Consider the following 7,641-nt stretch of genomic DNA (forward strand, 5'->3'; position numbering starts at 1 on the left):
CCGATCTGTTACGGATCCCACACTGATGAGCAATACTCAAGTATGGGTCTAACGAGTGTTTTGTAAGCCACCTCCTTTGTTGATGGACTACATTTTCTAAGGACTCTCCCAATGAATCTCAACCTGGCACCCAATTTTCTAATGCTGCAACTTCTCTGTATACTACAGTATCATCCGCGAAAAGCCGCATGGAACTTCCGACACTATCTACTAGGTCATTTATATATATTGTGAAAAGCAATGGTCCCATAACGCTCCCCTGTGGCACGCCAGAAGTTACTTTAACGTCTGTAGACGTCTCTCCATTGATAACAACATGCTGTGTTCTGTTTGCTAAAAACTCTACAATCCAGCCACACAGCTGGTCTGATATTCCGTAGGCTCTTACTTTGTTTATCAGGCGACAGTGCGGAACTGTATCGAACGCCTTCCGGAAGTCAAGAAAAATAGCATCTACCTGGGAGCCTGTATCTAATATTTTCTGGGTCTCATGGACAAATAAAGCGAGTTCTTTGTGAAGAACTTTAGGACAACCGTGTTTAGTAATTCTGCTTTAGTCGCTCCAGTAACATCACCATTGTTTTCGCTCAGTGCGTCTCGCCACTGGTGTACTTTACGTACAGTCAGAATCTCTTGGGGTTTTCCCCCAGATTTCGAGACAGAGTTTCGTTGTGGAAACTGTTAAAAGCATCTCACATTGAAGTTTGCACTAAATTTCCAGATTCTGCAGCACTTTGCCAGCCTTAGGGATTTTGCGTTGTTTTAAATTTTGAATGCTTTTTTCGTTGCTTCTGAACAGTGTTCTGACCTGTTTTGTGTACCACGGAAGATGAGTAACATATCTTATTAATTTATTTATTATATTAAGCTTCCTTGGAATTTTTTGCGTAAGAAAATTTTTAAATGTGTGTGAATTCTTAAAGGACCAAACTGCTGAGGCCATCGGTCCCTAGACTGACACACTACTTAAACTAACTTGTACTAAGAACAACACACACACACCCATGCCCGAGGGAGGACTCAAACCTCCGGCGGGAGGGGCCGCGCAGTCAGTGACAAAGCGCCTCAAACCGCGCCGCCACTCCGCGCGGCAAATTTTGACTTATGAAGGTTGGGTTGTTTAGGGGAAGAGACCAAACAGCGTGGTCATCGGTCTCATCGGATTAGGGAAGGACGGGGGAGGAAGTCGGCCGTGCCCTTTCAAAGGAACCATCCCGGAATTTGCCTGGAGCGACTTAGGGAAATCACGGAAAACCTGAATCAGGATGGCCGGATGCGGGATTGAACCGTCGTCCTGCAGAATGCGAGTCCAGTGTGTTGCGTTAAGAGGTGACGCGTAAGCTTTAGTGGTTTCATACTCTCACGTGACAATACTTTGCAGTAAATTACACATTGACGTTTATTATTCGTGACAGTAAAGCCATTCTTCAAATAATGGCCGTAATACGGTATATTTATTATCTTGATTCGCTTTCGCCTCTGAAACATGTACCAGACGTGCAGAGCTGCTTAGATCTTTGGAGAAACTTCTCTATTTTATGCTCTCTCGGACCGAGGCTCAAGGACACAATAATCACGTCCATACTTGCTACCGTACTCGGACAACTGACTGAAGCGAGCGAAAACGCACGCATCTGCGACCGGTGACTCGTTTTCTCCGTCGCGGCAAAGAATAGATCACCGCCCGCAAAGCGTTGCGACTGCCTTGCACAGTACACTTGATTTCTCGCTCAATATAGTATCAATAGAAAGAAAATAAAATACGTTGCTTTTGAAATTACTGACATAGTTTTATTATGATACTTGGGAGGGGAGAGGGGGGGAGGTAGACAGAATTTTTTTTTTGCTTGGAAAGCGGTCGCGTATTCAAACAGGATGAAAAACACTGCAATAGAGACTATGTGGAATGTACTCGACAAAACTTTAAGGAGTCGTTACATATACGATAGATACGATTTAACGAACTCTCTACTAGAGTAATGGCGGTTAATTACAATGCAAACGACAGAAACGTAGCAAGGCGCCTCACTCCGTGCGGCTAGCCGGGAATAAAATCTCCATCTATTTCACCGCATGCCCCCTCAACAGACGAACTAGAGCAGTTGACGTCACGGTTGCTATAGCAACCATACGCTATGCTCTGACAGTGGCTCCGCCCGTGAGTTGGAGCTACGACAAAGGGAAAGTCCTCTTAATTGCGTCAGGTCAGAATAGCGAGCTTCCTGACGCAAGAGAGTTCCACGCAGTACAAAGCAGGGAAATAAATCTTACGTTTGTAGTAAAAAGCAACATATATGGTCAGATAAATAAACTTTTTTAAAAGTGTGGCGAGATAAAAATATTCCATTTCACATGCTACCCCTGAATAACCGACCCTGATTTTCACCCGACTTAACAGTAATTTCGAATTTCCTAACAAAATTTTCTTTTGTGTTCGCTCGTTGCTTCCCACGTTTTACCAGGACTCTTTCCCTTTTTCCCCTTCAGCTGTCGTAATTCAAATTTCACGTTTCCTGGCACTGCCTGAAGGGCACAAATCTTCGACTCGTGTTGTCTGGTTTTAAAGTATTCCTCGAATTATCTAAATTTCTATGGAAGAGCCGCACCTATCATCCCATTCCTTCCCCACTGCAATCGTTCCAATGAATTCATAATTTTAAGAAAACAACCCCTGTTGAACTAATCTGCAGTAACATCCACACTTATCATTTATTACATACGGCTGATTGATTTTAACTTTAGATACAATGAAATAAATGAAAAATAAATGTGTAATATTCTGTTAGTAAGAATGTTGTGCATAAAATTAGGCCTAAATATACGACATTGGGTGCAATAAGAAAAATACACAGTTCACGCCTTTTTTATCTTATTTCACACGACACAAACGCTAACACGAATGTGATAGCACTTATATTAATAATACCAAGAAACTTTTAAAAGTAGTTTCTAATCTCATGTTTATATAATTAACAACGGCAGCAGAATTCACAGTTCTGGAGTGACGTCTGAAACAGATTTCGCTGTAACTGAAAATGTAGCTTCAGAGCTGGAAACAGGCACCGCTACTTTAGCACAAGAGGATATTGATGCCAAAGCTATTGCATTCCTGTCGAATGGCCGCTAAGTAGACTCCACTATGAATGACGTTGCTTTTGTAATTGTCTACGCCCCATCTGACAATGAAACGGCACGAAGATCAGTTTACAGCCAAGAACTTTGACACCTGCTGCATCAAAACAACAATACAACAGATAACAGTCGAGCGTGGTCCCCTGAACCTAAAGAGCACTGGAATATACCAGCAAACTTACATGTCAGCACTTATTAATATTAACAGATTAGAGTTCGACGTAAAGATTATTTGTGCATGGCGGATGCCGACATCGCAGTGCTACAAGAAGTAGCAACGGCGGCGGTTAACACGGTGACTCAGAAATATTGTGTAAAGAGGGAATCCCCTGGAAGGGTATCAGTCTTTCGGAAACCTGCAGAGGGATTTGAGTCCAGATAAATAGTTGGCACCTAATAAATATATATGCAGCAATAGGCTCAACCGGGAAACGGAGTAATTTGCTTAAAGATGCAATTGTGGACGTTTTTCTTATTTCCAGTCTCATATAATAAGAGGTGGGGACTTTAATTGCATGCAGTGGAAAGAAGATCAAACATCAAATTTCAGTGCATATGTTGAGATGGAAGTTTTAATCGATGAACTGCATGTGATAGACACTTGGGATTACTTCGACCGGGAAAGCCATGGGTTATGTACGGTAACAGAGATTCCGCAAGCAGACTAGATCGAATCTAGATCTCTACGTCGGTACAGGGTTTATGTCTTATGTAATGTAATAGCTTGTGAGTTTTGTCCTGTGAATTTTTCGGATCATATTACTTATAATATAACTTTCAGACATGTGAAGCAAACAACTTTTCTCGGAAGCAGCACTTGGCAATTAAACACCTCACTATTGCGCAACTAAGGAGTAAAACAGTAGATCAAAGAAACTTGGGGTAAATGTCTCCGATTTCAGTCAAAATACAAGAAACGTATTAGTTTATAGGTTCAGTACGCTAAACAACAACTTAGGAAATAAAAAAAATTCGTACTCCAGATAAAAAGCATATCTGCGGAAACACATGACCTAATAATACTTCTTTTGATTGCGCGATCTGTGGAGCAACCCTTCACACCTCTCTAATAACAGCTTAGATATGAAATGCATTAAGTCGAAAATAACTGCTTTGGCTTGGGGATCCTTAAACAGAAAGCGAATAAATTCATTAAACATAGGTGACATTTTCACAGGAACACAATTCCCTATTTAAGGAAGGATAGGAACACACCAATCAGTCACAACCTCCTTGGTTCTTTATTATTACAGATTTCTGCTATACTAGTTGAAATTTAGATATGCAAGATTAATGAAAAACCAGTAGGATTGCATTTGATCGCCGTGATGATATCATTCCTTAACTGATCGACAATCGCTGTGCACATCGGTTCTTTGTGGAATCAAATTTGGTTAATTCCCGAATTCAGATCAGGTAAACAAAAAGTAATTAACTATCTGAAAGACGAACAGGGGCAACGGCCTTGCCGCAGCGGATACACCGGTTCCCGTGGGATCACCGAAGTTAAGCACTGTAGGGCGTGGGCGGCACTTGGATGGGTGACCATCCAGCCGCCATGCGCTGTTGCCATTTTGCGGGGTGCACTCAGCCTCATGATGCCAATTGAGGAGCTACTCGACCGAATAGTAGCGGCTTCGATCAAGAATACCATCACAACGACCGGGAGAGCGGTGTGCTGACCCCACGCCCCTCCTATCCGCATCCTCCACTGAGGATGACACGGCGGTCGGATGGTCCCGGTAGGCCACTCGTGGCCTGACGACGGAGTGAAAGACGAAGAACGCATGGTACATAACGAGCAACTTGCCATCAAACGTTACTCAGGAAAGTACTTCAACGAGCAGTATGCGGAACAAGATGTTGACCTGGAGGCCAGTGAGGATCTTCTATCGAATAGCCCCAGCATACTAAATCTGATAGAGAATGCAAAACTATTACACAACATACCCCATCATGAAACACAAGTATTGCGAGCTAACATCCCAAAGATGTTCGGGCCACATGCGATTCCCCTTCACCGAAATGTCTTGGCCCAAACACGTCTAGAGGTTGAACCGCACGTGTCGCATTACACGCCCTAAATTTGACACTTGTGATCTTTTCATTAAATTGTCTGACTGATGAAAAGTCTGTGAAAGTGTTTAAAGATACAATGTTAAAATAACATATAACAACAGTAATAATAATATCGGGAGCTAAATTAGCGATCCATAAATGATGTAGGTCACACAGTTGCGATTTGGTTAGAATGATGTTTATTCAGAAAGCAAACTAATATTAAAAGTGGTCCTATGTAGTATTACTATTGCACTCGAGCGCATATCCATTTGACACAGTTCAATCATTCACAATCTCTTCGCGAATTACCAGTCCAGAAATTTTCTAAGTCGTTTCACTTTCTAGCTACCTAAAGCCCGACCGTCCGCTTACTCGTCTCCACCAGCACTGTACCCTTTGGTGTCTAGACCAGAATTGTCTCTCTGTCCGTCTCCAGCTGCATCTCCCGCGTGCCGAATATCGTCGCTCAACTGATTAGGGCAGTCCCCTTTCCTGAAGCTGTCCATCTTATTATCAATACAATTTCCTTCTTAACTTTGAATATCACGGCCAGTAGCCTTGCACCAATGTGGTTTCTGATAAATAAATAAAGAACAAAAATAACTATTATGCACTAAACTTTAAACAAATATTCGGTTACCTAATGGTTCAATAAAGTGTCGTTCTGTCATCATTCAATGTCTTTTCTGTGGAGCAAATGATGATCTGATGCTTAACTGAAAATATTGATAATTTAAACTTACTGTATCCCTTAAACAAATAAAGTTACAGAGTTGATATTTAGATCATTTTATAACACTACCACGTATTAATGATTACCGAATTTGGTTTAAACTTGCAGTAAATGTTATTCTCTGGGAGGAAGTTTTAAAAGTTGGACCGTGTGATACCTAACAGACAGAGGGGATCGAACATGAAATTCGTAATAGTAGCAGTTGGTAGACAACAGAAAGACAAAAATTTTGTAAGAAATTACAGTAACAGGGTTCCTGTAAATGAAATATAAAACGTTATGTTAGTCATAATAATGTGGAAACATTATTTTTAATGAATCTATTTTTACTCCTGCAAAAGTGACTTTTATAGATACTTTCTCAGAAAAGTGCAATGAACACCTACAATAACCAGACGATCTACACAGTGGGTAGCAGTAGTTATCAGCAACATAGAGAAGCAACCACAGAAATGGTAAAGAGACTTTATCCCTGTTAACACCCACCTTTACTTCTACCTTCACTAATTTGGCTCACGAAATGTTCACTAGGGCATACACAAGACTAAGTGGCATCTGGTAAGAATTAATGTTTGACTAACACACATATACACGTCACAAACGCAATAAGTTAACACTGTACACATACCTTATATATATATATATATATATATATATATATATATATATATATATATATATATATATACTCTTTTAAATAATCACTTCTGGTTTCTTTAGCTGGAAAATAACTATTCAGTTTGGTTTTTTCCTGATATAACAGATTGAAAATGGGGGGGGGGGGGGGGGGCACAAACTATCCCTTCTATATATACGCAAACTATACATACTTTACATAAATATTTTGAATGATGATGAAAACTGCATTACTTCACCACTTAAGAGGATTTATCTTGTAATATTTTAATACCATTTGCACTGACAGTACTCTCTACAGACTTAAGAAAAGACTTCAATTAAAAGTTAATTGCAAAACAGCATATAAACCAAATGCTTTATAACACCACTTGTGAAGCAATTGATTTTCACTGGCAACTTTTATACTGCTGAACATTAAAACACTGATATTTGTAAAATAGAAGTAAAGCAAAACACATTGGAGATTTTTGTAAATTCATTACCTCCCTTGACTTCAATGTAACCATTAATCTGACTATCCACATTTATATATATTTTTGCATTCAGAAATTAGGCTTAATTAAATAACACAGATTATTATCAGTTTTCACACACAGGATACTCTGTGTTTAATAATTTTGAGGAGAGGACGCTGTTAGGTACCATGAAAGGAGTAAATTCATGGTTCAACCACAAAGTTCAGCAATATTTGTATTATTATTGCAAATTAAATCACACAAACACTATGTTTCATACTTCTATACAGTTCTAACCTCTTGGATATGATGAAGTGCTGGCGCCATAGTGATGGCAAGCACGTGGCAGTTACCTGGTCTCTCCTTAGGCAGTAATATGCTCTATTTAGTTCTTCTGGGTGACGTGAATATCATTTTTAGAGCCATTTCCAATGCGAGAGCATCATTCTACAGCCACAATTACTCCCGACGCCACTCCATCTCAAATTAGATATTGGATGCCTCGCTCGGCACCTGCGCTGTTGATTGGTGGGCTGCTGGCTGCTAACTCCTACCATGTTCTCTCGCTTGCGCCCAGATTGAGCGCCAGTTCCACCTTTCAGCTCACGCCACACCACGTCT

At 40.5% G+C, this 7,641-nt stretch overlaps 1 pseudogene; it reads left to right on the plus strand.

The window, feature by feature from the left end:
* The first annotated feature begins 4,587 nt into the window (after positions 1 to 4,587).
* Positions 4,588 to 4,704, plus strand: LOC124556904 (annotated as a pseudogene).
* Positions 4,705 to 7,641: the final 2,937 nt, after the last annotated feature.

This window comes from Schistocerca americana, chromosome X (genome assembly GCF_021461395.2).
Source record: "Schistocerca americana isolate TAMUIC-IGC-003095 chromosome X, iqSchAmer2.1, whole genome shotgun sequence".
NCBI lineage: Eukaryota > Metazoa > Arthropoda > Insecta > Orthoptera > Acrididae > Schistocerca > Schistocerca americana.